The sequence below is a fragment of the Pteropus alecto genome, unplaced genomic scaffold (genome assembly GCF_000325575.1).
Source record: "Pteropus alecto unplaced genomic scaffold, ASM32557v1 scaffold40, whole genome shotgun sequence".
Taxonomy (NCBI): Eukaryota; Metazoa; Chordata; class Mammalia; order Chiroptera; family Pteropodidae; genus Pteropus; species Pteropus alecto.
The window spans coordinates 11,094,776-11,108,418 of NW_006431919.1; the positions used below are offsets into that span (position 1 = coordinate 11,094,776).

Here is a 13,643-nt window from a genome sequence, read left to right on the forward strand (position 1 = left end):
ACATTTTAATTCATTAAGTTTGGTGAGAATCCAGAACTGTGAAGGTCTGGAATTTTCCCCTCTTTGTAGGCTAAGAAGTCATCCTGTGACAGTTTCATGGATGCTCACTGAAAACATGAGACTCCTGGATACCTAGACTCCAGGGTTCAAAGGGCTTCATTATTTATAGATCAACAGACAGCATGATTGCATTGGTTCCTCTTGTCCCCCATGTCCATAAGATGATGTAGAAGAGGCCCCAGGGAAATGTTCTGCATCCAATGGTTTTGTGTCACAGTTGAGGAACCCTGAGTTTAGGAAACCTCAATTTTTTAAGAGGCTGCTAGCAAACCTGACCAACCTTTGCCTCAGAGGGTGATATTATCTTTCTTTTACTGGTCAGGAAACAAATCTGCCCTCTGACCCAGAGGTGGACACTCTATCTACCTTCCAAGTCTGTTTGCTATTCAGACTTTCTTGACACGATAGTCTAGAAAAAACTCTGCTTCTTCTCAGAAGACTTGCTGGAATGTGAGAGACTCATGAAGGGTTTCCCCCCAACAGTATGCTCCAAAGACTCGTATTTTTGTAATTATCATGGGTAAGTAATTCCTTAAGTCGAAGGAGTAACACTAATAATGATAAAACAGGGGAAGTATTTAGGGGGGTATAATGGGCTTTTTTGTTTGTTTGTTTGTTTCCAAAGGTATGCTCACTGAGGCTTTTCCTCCAGTGGCCTGTAATGGGGGCTGCATTTTCAAGGTCGTGTCTCTTCTTTCTCATTATTTAGGCTCATCTGGCACAAATGCTTAGTATCTGTCCATAATGCTAATAGGCTTCAGCATTGAGATGCAAAGGAAAGGCTTCAGACTAAATGTTTCAGTGTCCATTAAAGAATAATGACAGGGACCAGAAGATATCATATCCTGTCACTGTGCAATATGCTGGGTCGCTTCAGTAGATTAACTAGAGAATAATGAAAAGCCTATGTGTGAGTGAGTGAGAGGAAGAGAGAGAGAGGAGGGGAGGAGGAGGCAGAAGGAAGGAGAAGGAGAAGGAGAAGGAGAAGGAAAGGGATGCAGGCTGCAGCCTCCATTCAGAGAGAGCATGTGCACTTGTAGGCTTTGACACCGTTGGGCTAGTGTAGCTCACTTAAAAGGCGTTTTAAAACTCTTAAATTTATTCTGTCATACTTTTAAGACCTGTGAATGATAACCCATGTTTTTTGGATGGCGATTATCTTTGGTGATTAATTTTAACATAAAATTAGCCTCAGAAACACCTCCTCTTATTTCAGATATCGCTTAAGCCCAGGGCTCAGTATTACAAAGTCCTAAAGATTTTGTAGGTAGGAGGGAAAAAAAAAGTCAGTATTTTAATTATTTGAAAACAAAGTGAAAAGAGGAAAATAATATATACTTTACAGGAAGAGCCTCTTAGACTTTTTTATAGCTAATCTATTTGGAATTCTTTGGCTAAGGTGGAGTAAATGTATTATAAGAGAGGCTCTATCGAGCACAGTGTGATGGCAGCTTAATCTGACTGTGGCTGTGTCTCACAGATCACTGTACCCAGTCAATACTCTATTATTGCAAGTTAAGTGGTTTGCTACAGTAGTCCACACACAGGATATTAGAAGCTGTGTTCCCTAATTTCCTAAGCAATAATGATATAAGCAGTATGCATTTTTTATTATAAAAACTAACAATTGCCTCCACAGAGTTAATGGTTTTTTATATACCATTGGTACCCAGGAGATTCAGTCATAAATCAGAGCAAAATTAAATGTAAAATGTACTAAATGTTGGCAGAATTAGATTTTCTTTGTAAAGGTAGAAATCTTCAGTTTTGCTTGGAAACAAACTTTGGTTTTCTTCCTGGTGTTTTATTTTCATTTTATTTAAATGGGTGTGTTGTTTCCTGGTTAAAATTGATTCTGAATAATTATAACAACAGTAAGTCACAGCATGGGCCTGGGCAGCGTTCTTTATAGTTCCCGGAGGCAGTCTTCATCCAGCCTTTCTGTGCTTACCAGTTTTCGCGTGTTAACTATATCTGAGGCACAGCCTGGGTTATGAACTACACAACAAAGGCTGTAGAGTGAAAGATCATTCCAACTTTCAAATGGCTGCTGTTTGTACAGGTTGGGGATTCTGTGCAGAATAGAACTTACTTGGTTGAATTACTTATCTACTCACTTTACAGTAAATAAAAGGTAAGAAAGGACAATGTTTTTTCCTGTGGGGGAGACTTGGTTAGGATTGTTAGTTTCCATGTATCAGAAGCCCAGCCCAGGGTGGTGGGGGAAAAGTTCCTGAGAAGTGAGTGAGTGTTCCATTTGGACTAAAGGTAGAATTGGGTGATAGGAACAGGAAGTTCAATGTCAGCACAGTCATGTTTCACTCTTATGTCTCTTAGAGGTCTCTCTTTTGCTCCTCTCTGTACATCTGCTGCACTTTTCGCTCTGCAATTGGGCCTTTCTGGCATCTTCCTGCATGTGCAGAATATGGTGGCCTCACAGGGTCCCAAGGTGACACATTCTCAGTCTCAGTCCCACCCACTAGGCCAGAGTCAGGCCCAAAGGTTCAGGAGCAGGGCCACATTTTAAATAATAGAGAGTGATGAGACAGTGACAACATGTGGAGTACATTTCTTGCTTAAAAGCATTCAAATTAAGCACTAAACATAGTCCAGATGTAGTTTTGAGGCTGCCGGTTTAAGATCCCTTGACCATGTCCCAAATTCAGGGGTCACATAGCTTTGGTAACAGGGGTTGAACTAGGGTGAGGCGAGTGCAACCCAAGGTGCAAAATTCAAGGTCATGCCTAAAAATATCAGTAATTCTGATAAATAACACTTCGATGCAGTATTTTTAAAAAATAAAAGTTAATGCACAAAATTCCATGATGAGCAAAATACAAAGTGTGAATTTTGAGGGGACACAAACATTCAGTCTATAACAGCCCCCAAAGATTAGGGATCTACTCCAAACATCTTAACTCCCCTTTAGTAGTCTTTTTTGGATTTATCATGTATAAGTTAATCTTTACTTAAAAAAAAAAAAAAAAAACTGAGTTATCTTTTGACAGTTGTGTCAAAATATAAGCCCAGTAAAGTAAATTAAGATTTAGTCATTGACTTCTCATTCTAAGTAAGTTGCCAAAAGAGTATCTTTTGCAAAGCTGAATTAATCATCAAAAGAATGACTCAAAGATTTAACTAGAAAATGAAGCTTGGGTGTTTAACCATTTTGAAACCCTTGGGACCTGACCAATAATTATTCTTCCCATCCATAAGAAGATGGCAACATTTAGCATATGGTTTTTCTTTCCTGTCTAAAATCAATCAGAATGTGTCACTTTGTGGCTTACTATAGTCAATCAAAATGTGTGTAGTTCTTCTAAATGTAAATCTCCTAAAGATATTTTTCAGAAAGAACTGTCAAATTATTAAGTGATAGGAATGTTGGTAGAGAAAATAAATTCTTTTAGACATTTTATAGGGACTAAAAAATTAGAGAATGCTTTTTTTTTTTTTTATCTCCTCAAGGGCTGTTTGGGTTTTGATGTTCAAACACCATATTGGAAAACATTTTAACTGTGAATATAATTCTGAAAACACTTCGAGCCCTGACAATATCTGTCCTGGGCAACCTCGTATCAAGCTGGCAAAACAAATCCTAGAAAAATAAGGAAATATTTTTGTTTTCAGAATGCTTTATATGCAATTCCCCAGAAACAGCTCAAAAAGATAGATACTCTTTTCTAAAAGGTTGCTGGTTTAGCACTTCCCAACTCATAAAGGTTGGAATTTCCCACTGGCTCAGTGGAGAGATTTGTATCCGTTATTTTAGATTCACTTAATAGCGCATTTGTGTTGGAGATGAAGCGTGAGTCCCACTAGACAAGTGAGATTGTTTTTAAAAATTGGCCTCCCTCTCTCTCCCCACCAGGTGTACTCAGATCTAAAGTAGAGTCTTTTAAATGTTGTTCCACAGCTAGATATGATATCCCATCTATAAACACCAGCAATAGCTGCTGTTTCTCTTTGTAGAGAACATGGCTGAATATACAGCAAGTAGATCTGTGAAGATGGGTGATTTTTTAAATTCCTTAAGTGAAGCCGTAACTTTAGTGTCTCCACCCCGTTGTATTGATGTAGATGGAAGTGAGGATGAGGAAGATGAAAACACATGGAAAAGTACCATGAAGGTTTATACAAAACACAGCCAAGTAACACTTGCCTGATCACATGTGATCTCAGTGTTTTCCCTGTGTTTTGCTTTTACTTCTGCCAGGGCATTCATCATGTTTTATCTTTTCTTTTTCTTCCTGCTGGTCACCTTTATTATGATTTTTTTTTTTTAATTAAGACTTAAAAAAAATGAGGTTTACAGCAAAATTGGGGAGAAGGTATAGAGATTTCCAATATACCCTTTCTCCCCACACATGAACAGACCCCTGATTATAAACGTTCCCCACCAGAGTGGTACGCTTGTTACAATGGATGAACCTACACAGACACATCATAATCACCCAGAGTCCTTAGGGTTCACTCTTGATATTGTACATTCTATGAGTTTCAACGAATGTATGGAAATATGTATCCATCATTATGATATGCAGAATATTTTACTACCCTAAAAATCTGTGTTCTGCCTATTCATCTCTCCTTGCCCACCCCAACCCCTGTCCACCACTGATCTTTTCACCGACTCTGTAGCTTTGCCTTTTTCAAAATGTCATAGAGTTGATATCATACAATATGCAGTCTCTTTAGTTTGGCTTCTTTCATTTAGCAATATGCATGTAAGGTTTCTCCATGTCTTTTCATGTCTTGATAGCTCATTTCTTTCTGACGCTGAATAATTTTGGCAATTGTGAATAAAGCTGCTATAAATGTCTCTGCAGGTCTTTGTGTGGACGTGAGTTTTCAGTTCCTTTGGGTAAATACCAACGAGTGCGACTGCTGGATCATATGGTAAAAGTATGTTTAGTATTGTAAGAAATCACCAAACTGTCGTCCAACGTGGCTGTACCATTTTGTATTCTCACCAGCAATGAGTGGGAGTTCCTGTAGCTCCATATCCTCGCCAGCATTTGGTGTTGTCAGTATTCTGGATTTGGGCCATTCTTATAAGTGTGCAGAGACATCATAATCTCTATCTTGTTTTGCTCTTAGGTTTTATCTCCTCTACTAGCTTATATACTTTTTACAGGAAGAAGTTGCATGCAACTTTTTATCATTGTTAACATTCTTTTTCTTTAAAAGATATTGCTTGACTATTTTGTTATCTGACAGTTTTAGGAGGTCTGGTCCTTCTGTTTATCTGTTGATTTATCATGAATATTAGGTTTTCCTTTTTGAGTTTTACAATTTTGTTTTGCATGTGGGGCTTTGTCTATGGGATTCCCTTGTGGTTGGACTGTGTCTTTCTCTATCTAGACAAGTTTCTCATTTTCTCTGCCATGTATTCCAGGATGAATTTTTATGTTAATTTCTTGCCTTAGAAATACAGGATCTTGTATGGACAGCGTAAAATAAACCCCAAACTCATGGGCAGAGCGGCTTCTGGTTAAGAATTTTTAGGGAGTCTTTCCCCGACTCTCCACAACAGGAATGTGGAACTGGACAGCCTCCTGTTACCTCTCCGTGCCAGTGAGCATGTCGCTCAAAAGTCACTGAAAGAGCTGTTTCACTTAAATCTCAAGAAACCTCGAGGAGGTGTGATGATTGTGCTGTGGAAGAGCAATTAGTTTTATTCTTTGTGTCTTCAGAGGGCTTCACAACCACACAGTTATTAGAAAGAGATAAATTTTGGCTTGATATTAGGAAGACCTCTTGCTGTATAGAGGCATTTACATGTGTAAAGTAGTCCACCTTACAGATGGGAGGTGCCTTTGTCCTTTCTTCATCATTAGGAGGTAACAGACAGACAGATATTATACTATCTATAGTAGTTAAGATATCAGGCTTTAGAATCAAATTCCTTGGGTTCACCTCCTGACTTTACTACTCTTTAGCATTGTGACCATGAAGAAGTTATTTAATCTCCCTGAGCCTCTGTTTGCCTATCTGAAAAATGCCATATTAATGCTCCTTATGTCATAAGATCATTGTGAAATTTAAATGGTATAATACATGTAAATTGTTGGAATGGTGTCGGACACATAGTAAGCTCTGAACAAATGTTTACTAATGATATTATCAGGATATAAAAGGGTGTCAAGAATCAAAAACTCATAGAACACTGGAGTTGTGAGTGCCTATATTCATTTCCTAAGGCTGCTATAACAAACTACTACTAACTCGTTGGTTTAAAACAAGAGAGATTTATTCTCTCACTGTTCTGGTTGCCAGGAGTCTTATATCAGTTTCAGTGGGCCAAAATCAAGGTGTCAGCAGGGCCTCTCTCTTTCTGGAAGCTCTCAGGAAGAGCAGTTTCTTGCCTCTTCCAGCTTTTGGTAGCTGCTAACATTCATTGTCTTGCGGCTTTATCACTCACATCTCTGCCTCCATGGTCATATTGCCTTCTCTTCTTCTGTATGTAGTCAAGTCTCCTTCTGTCTCCCACTCATAAAGATACATTTAGGACACATCTAGATAATCCAGGATAATCTTGCCATCTCTAGATCCTTAACTTAATCATACCTTCAAAAAATATATATATATATATATTGGAAAGTAACATTCACAGGTTCCAGAGATTAGGATGTATGTATCTTTTGGGGTTCATTGTTCAGCCTACCAGAGCAATCTTTGTAGACATCAAATTAATATCTTCTTTGTTCTAAGAACACTCTCTACAGCATCTTGGGCAAGTGTCAGCTTTAGGGAACTGATGTCATTAGTCATTAGGTTGTACTATAATAACCTTTAGCTCTTATTCGCAAGCATTTTATGGTCTGGGAATTATTGTTTGGAAGTACCTTTTGTTGTCTGGCTTATATTTGCTTATATCCCACTTGTACAATGCATGGGCTAAAGTCAGGTGAATTTAGTCCAATTCATGACGGAATGGTCTTGAGGTTTTACAGTAACCTATCACGTATAAAATATGGGAAGTATCTTAATCAAATTTTTATATTTTCAAATGTCAAAAAATAACTGAGAGACTTAAGCATTGACAGGAGTTTATTGGTTCAGGTAATAGAGAAGTCCAGGGATACATTTAGCTTTGGCAGGGTACAGATATTCAAATGGTAACTAGGTTGCTCAGGACTTGGTCTCTCCATCTCTCAGTTTTGGTTCTTTTTGATTAATTTTATTCACCAAGCTAAAGCTGAGATGGCAAGATGATTATCAGACATCTAGGCAACCATGCTATCTTCTTAGACTTCAGTGGAAAAAGCTTCATTTTTCCCAAAATTTCAGCGATTTCTAGAATTTGCATTTATTGGGCTGGCCAACAGCATCAGCCCGATCCTAGGTTGAGCCAACCCCATTGAAACTGCAAAGACATAGAATACGGGGTGATAGTTCTCCTTTAAAATGTTAAAAAACCATTCTCAGAAAAAGAGAAATATTTGTTGGTCAGGCCACAATAACATGTAATATGCAGCACATAACGTGTAATATATGAAACATCACATATGCTATATACTATCATAGTTTCTACTCTAAGTTTTGCTGGAGGCTAATAGAATCAATTCCATTGCTCTCTAGTCATGTATCAGGCTTTGTGTACATGTGTGTTTGTTTATATCTTAGATAAAATTTGCCAGATGGGAAAAATCCATTGGTGCTGCCTAGCCAGTAAGCTGGCCTTGTGGAAGTGATCAGAGGATGTGGGCAAATTCATCTTTGAACAAATGAATTAAATATGCATAGTAAATGGTTTATCGCACAGCCGGAAAGTGCCACCTAATCGCTGAGGAAGAAAGCGAAGCCAGCAGAGCAGCAAGCTTACACAGTCACTCCTGTACTTGGGTCTGAGAGGTGGCCATAGCCAGGGGCCTAGCAGAGTGCTTTGTAGCACAGTGCTTGCCCGAGTATGCAATATGCTACCTACAGCTGGGTCTGGCATAATCATCCCTGACTAATGGGAGGTGAGAGGAGGGGGTTCAAGTGCTGAATAAATAAATTACTTAATTACATATTATCAGAGAGAAGAACAGATGGTCAGCTTAGCCCATCTCCTGATGCCTTCAGCTTTGGAAATGGAGAGTAGATCCTCAGAGACTGGAGCGGGTTGGGCTCTTGATTCTGTTTATCTACTGCTCCTACCAGAGGCTCATGGTCTTCAGGAATAAATGGGCTTCATTTCCCCAGGGTTGAAAGGCCCTGGGTGCCCTAGTGCCCACTCTAAGTTGAAGCTGGTTGAGTCTAAGCTGGTCAGTATTTTCTACTTTGTTAATTTTGGCATCAGATGGAGGTGGATATGGATTTCATTTCCTGGAAAATGGTTGAAAAGTGATTTTCAATTGAGGAGCTAATCAAACGTGAAAGGGGTATTTGAGCATTTACTTAATGTGCTCAGCAGCTTCTTCTATCACTACAGATTGTATGCTTGTTTTCCTTGGCTTTGGATGTCCCCATGGAAAATCCACTTCTTTTTCTGAGTACTGGTCACTGTGGTATTAGAGAGAAGTGTAGCTGGGGTTGTATTCTGGAAGCATCATGTTTGTTTTCAAATGCTTTATTTTGGCATGGCAGAGTGTGCAGAGCAGTGGTTCTCAAATGCTGATCTGGGGATGGTTGCCAGGTTGGCTACATCAGAATCACCTGGGTTGTTTATTAGTTACATGTTCTTTAGCTCCAAGCATAGAGACTCTGATTCATTAAGTCTTGAGTAGAATCTGGGAATCTATGTTTCTATAAATGATTATGAAGCAAGTTTGGGAAACATTGTATATTAGTCAAAGAGCAGGAAATAGTAAACTCAAACAGGTTATTAAAGATATTTTAATAATGGCTTGTTTAAAAACGTATGGGCACACTTAAGGGAAATATTAAGGGATCGTGAGGTACCCACAACTAGCAATAATGGGAAACAGGTGCAAGGGGAGGGAGTAATCATTGGAACCTCGTGAGACTTGTAGGTGTAAGAGAGGACTCCTGGACAGGAACTACAGCCAGCCATTGTCAACCCATAGTCCAGTAAGGGGAAAAACCTCTGTCTTTTTTGCCCTTTGATCTTTTTCTGTTGTTTCCATTGACCAAATCCAAAAGACCAGAAAGTCCAGGTGATGCAGTCTTTAAAAGCCAGACTCCTGAGACACAAAACAGGATGGATAAGGCTGGAGAGAGACCGGAAGGGTAAATAGAGAATATCTAGCAGACACTAGCATAGATAACATTTTCTAGTTGCACATTTATGCACCAATTTGTGGATGGCAAAGATATGGATATGTTTTGTTCTACAGAAATGCTTCTTTTCTTGGTGTAAAATCACCTCCATGATTTTATCATAGAGACTGGAAAGTCTTAAAGTGCAGAGGTGAGATCTTCAGAATTCTCTTCCTGTTCAGCCAGTTTATATTCTGTCTCTGAAAAGGGCTGCAAGGAGAATATTTTGGAAGATCATAATTGTCTGCCTGGTTGTCAACTTTATATTTTAATGTACCCGTAGAATACTCAATTCTCTCTTATTAAGTGATTATGGATCTATCATTCTATAGTCTATGAACTTATTTATACATTCCATGAAGCTATTTATATTTGTAACCAATATAGTATTCTAAACATTTCTCCTTAAAGAAACCATATTGCTATACTTCTTAAAAGACTGCATTCAGCTGTATTGCTTTGTTTTGGCTTTATATTACGTATTGCTTTCATTGTATTTAAAACATACCTTTGATAGTCATTTATAATCATAACTCAAATGAGAAGGATTGCATTACTTTTGATTTAAATATGTTGCCTGTGAAAATTTTAGACCATCTTAAAATACAGCATTAAAACAACAACAACAACAACAACAACAAAAACAACTTTATAGAAATCGTCTGTATAATCCCTGGAGATTTATCAGTAGTTTCTGTATTAAGATACCAGCTCCCTCTTCCAGCAAAGAAGTTATTGGCATTTAGAGTCCTCCTTCATGATAGAAGCTAACAGCTCGAAGACAACGTCTTCCATTATAGCTGTTCATTAGGCTACCTGTGCTTGGTAAAAAGGACAGTCACTGGTCCAACACCAAGGGACTAATATGCATATTGACTGCTAGCATCTTTTAGCATCTGCTACACTCTAGGCATTTTACATACAACTCAGTTCTACTTGTTTAGGTAGAAATCTTGGAGTAAACTTTGATTCATTTCCCCTCCCCCTCCCCACTCTGCATACATCTATCAGCAACTCCAGTAGTCTCTATTTTCAAAATATATCCAGAATCTGGCTGTGTTCTCGTTCAAGTTGCCAGCATCTCTCCTCTGGGTTAGTGTAGTCACCTCCTATCTGCTCTTCCTGCTTCTCGCCTTCTCTCTTCCATCTTTTCTACAGAGCAAACAGAAAAAGCCCCCCAAAATGTCAGATTATGCAGCTTCTCTGTTCAAATCCCTCCAATGGCTTTCATCTCACTCAGAGTAAAAGCTGAAGCCGCTGTGAAAGCTTATAAGGCTGAACGTTATCTTTTCCTCTGTTCTTTCTCTGACCTCACTCGTCTTTTACTCTCCCCTTCTCTCATTATATTCCAGCCGCAGCATGCTCCTGCTTCTCAGCCTTTGCATATGCCATTTCCTCTGCCTAGAAGGCTCTTCTTCCAGTTATCTTCCTGGCTTACTCTCTCATTTCATTCAAGGCTTTTAAAATACCACCATAGAAGAGAGGTTATCCCTGACCACCATATATACAGCACCCACCATCACTCCTTTTCACTGCATCTTGTTATTTTTCTTCCTAGCACATATCACCATCTGATATATTTACCTGTTTGTCTCTTCCCCACAAGAAGGAAAGCTTCTTGAAGGCTGACTCTTGAGTTCACTGCTCTTTCTCTGGCACCTGTTTTAGTGCATGGCACATAGTTGGTATTCACCAAATATCGGTTAACTGAACAAATGGATTAATGAATAAATCAATTGTTCGTAAGAAGTAATTGTCTAGCATTTAGCAAAAATAACTCATAAATTTCCCATTTTAAATAATATTTTACTGAATACTTATCTCATACTTTGGTAAGCACTTTATCAGCCTTATTGCCACTGAGGGATGTTTTGGTTTACAGTCAAAGAAGGGGGTATACATATCATATACACACATAAAATAAACACACATACATATATAACATATAAACATGTATATGCGTATATATATGAATGTATGTCAGTGTGTGTAAGAATGTATGTGTGTGTGTTTGTATATATATGTGCACGAGTGTGTTTGTATACAAAATATTTTTGGTCCAGGAATGCGACAGCTTCCTACTCAATGTCTCAATGAAAAATCTCAATGTTCTGCCATAGGGGACAGTGCCAGGGGCTGGACACAGAAGGAAACACTGGGGACCTGCGCACAGATGAAGAGACCTGACTGCGATATTAGGTAAATTTATTAAAGGATGAAACTATTTTTCATGCTCTTTGTGGAGCGTTGGTGCGACTAACTTCCAATGAATCTGGTCTAGCAAAGATAATGACCTTAGCAGGAATTCAGTTCTCTGTCCCTACCTTGGAAAGCAGTAGCCTAATAAACTCGAGTGGTCAACATTTATGGTATTCCTCTTTCTCTTCTAGGACCTTTGATATGTATATTTTTTGAATTTAGTTTTGCCTGAAAAATCTGCATCTAATTTGAATGAAATTGAATATGTTTTAGGGCTCAAGCAGCATGTCTTCCATCTGAAGCAAAATGGAGATGAATTTCAATTAGCTGTTCCTGTTATAATCTGTCTCCACCTGTAGTTTTCATCAAAAATTGCTAGAAAGTGTGATATAATGTATGATCAGGATTTGCCCACTGGCAGCAGAGTCCCATTATCTTAATAAAAAAGCACAAAATAATTAGTCTGATGCATATAGACAGCAGCTTCTTATTGCGAGCAACTTTAATTGTGGTGAATAATATATATGGAGTTTGAAGCATTTTATATTTCCCTCCCAAGAAGACACCAATTACTAATTCAGTTGACAAAGTAACAATGTTTCAGAAGATTTAATGCAAACTGGATATCATAGTCAATAGCCACTGTAAAATGTCCATTTTATGGCCTTATTTTTGCCTGGGCTTAATTTATGGTAATTTGGTACTTGCATATAGTCTGGAAGTACGCCGTTGGCTTAAGAGTTAGTACTTGGTTATTGCATAAATCATGGCTGAATGTGTTGGCTTCATCTAATTTCTTCTTTCTCCTACAATTGGAAACCTTCTCATCTTATCATTTCTCTCACCTCATTCCTGCCTGCTAATTCATGGGGCCCTGAGAACTCTGTATTTAGGAGATCATTTCTTTATAGAGTGGCATCTTCCAAATGACAGATAGTGTGTTTCTGGGCTTCAGAAGGAGGGAATTTAGCAAGGCGTTTTGGGGGTTAGAGTGTTTATAACAGCTCACCTTATGTGCTTTAAAAGAAGATACAATTTCCTCTCCCTGCCCTCCCATTTGCCCCTAAACTATGCTAATACAAATGGTGAGGTTTAAAAGTACATAATCTGTCTATGGCCATGCCACCTTGAACGTGCCAATCTCGTCTGATCTTGGAAGCTAAGCAGAGTTGAGCCTAGTTAGTACTTGGATGGGAGACCACCTAGGAATACCAGGTGCTGTAGGTGTTAAATAAATAAATAAATAAATAAAATAAAAAATAAAATAAATGTACATAATCCGACCTATTCCTTTTCAGAACAGTTTTATATTAGTTGTTGTTTTTTTTAATTTTTATTAATTTGAAACATAGGACACATAAGTCAGCATGTTCTAAGGCCACAGATAATCTACCTGAGGACCTAAATAATATGAATCAGTTGACTATATTGTAGGATTTAGTTTAGGTGACTGGTCTTCAAAGAAATGTATTGGATGTTTCAGAAATAATGAGATAATTGCCTATTTATTTATAGGGACTTTGAATTTTTAGTTATGATTAATCATTTTCAGAAGTGACTACATTTTTTAAATAAATGAATGTCACATGTCTAATTGTGGACAACCTTATTCTAAATGTGGGAAACAATGTTTTAAAGTTTAGGTTCTTCTCTTGAGCCACTAAAATCATAATACAGAAATTGCCATCTATTCCTAAGTTGGATAACAATATTCTTCTAATTCATTTACGCACCTCTCTTCCTTTACTTATAATCATCATAGCTAACATGTGAGTACAAATCATACGTTACTTTTATAGGCATGTCACTTTTAATCCACCTATCAACCCCATGTTGTAGGCATTATTATCTGCAACTTAAAGGAAGAAGCAAGCAAATTTCAAATGATATTTAAAATTATAATATCTTTCTAATTATAAAATGACAAATGTTTATTGTAGGAAATCTGAAAAGTCTCTGAAGTACACCGATGTTGTTAAGATGATCAAACAGAAAAAGAGAGAAAAGACACAAATTGCCATTATCGGGAGTAAAATAAGTGGATATCACCACAGACCTCCCAGATATTAAAAAGATAATAAAATCCTACAAACAACTCTATGCATGTGAATGCAACTTTCAACAACAGATAAAATATACTAATTTCTTAAAATATATGAATTACCAAACTCACCGAA

The 13,643-nt window shown here is 37.9% G+C and overlaps 1 pseudogene; it reads left to right on the top strand.

The window, feature by feature from the left end:
* Window positions 1-12,575: 12,575 nt before the first annotated feature.
* Window positions 12,576-12,693, top strand: LOC112475297 (annotated as a pseudogene).
* The last annotated feature ends 950 nt before the right edge of the window (window positions 12,694-13,643 follow it).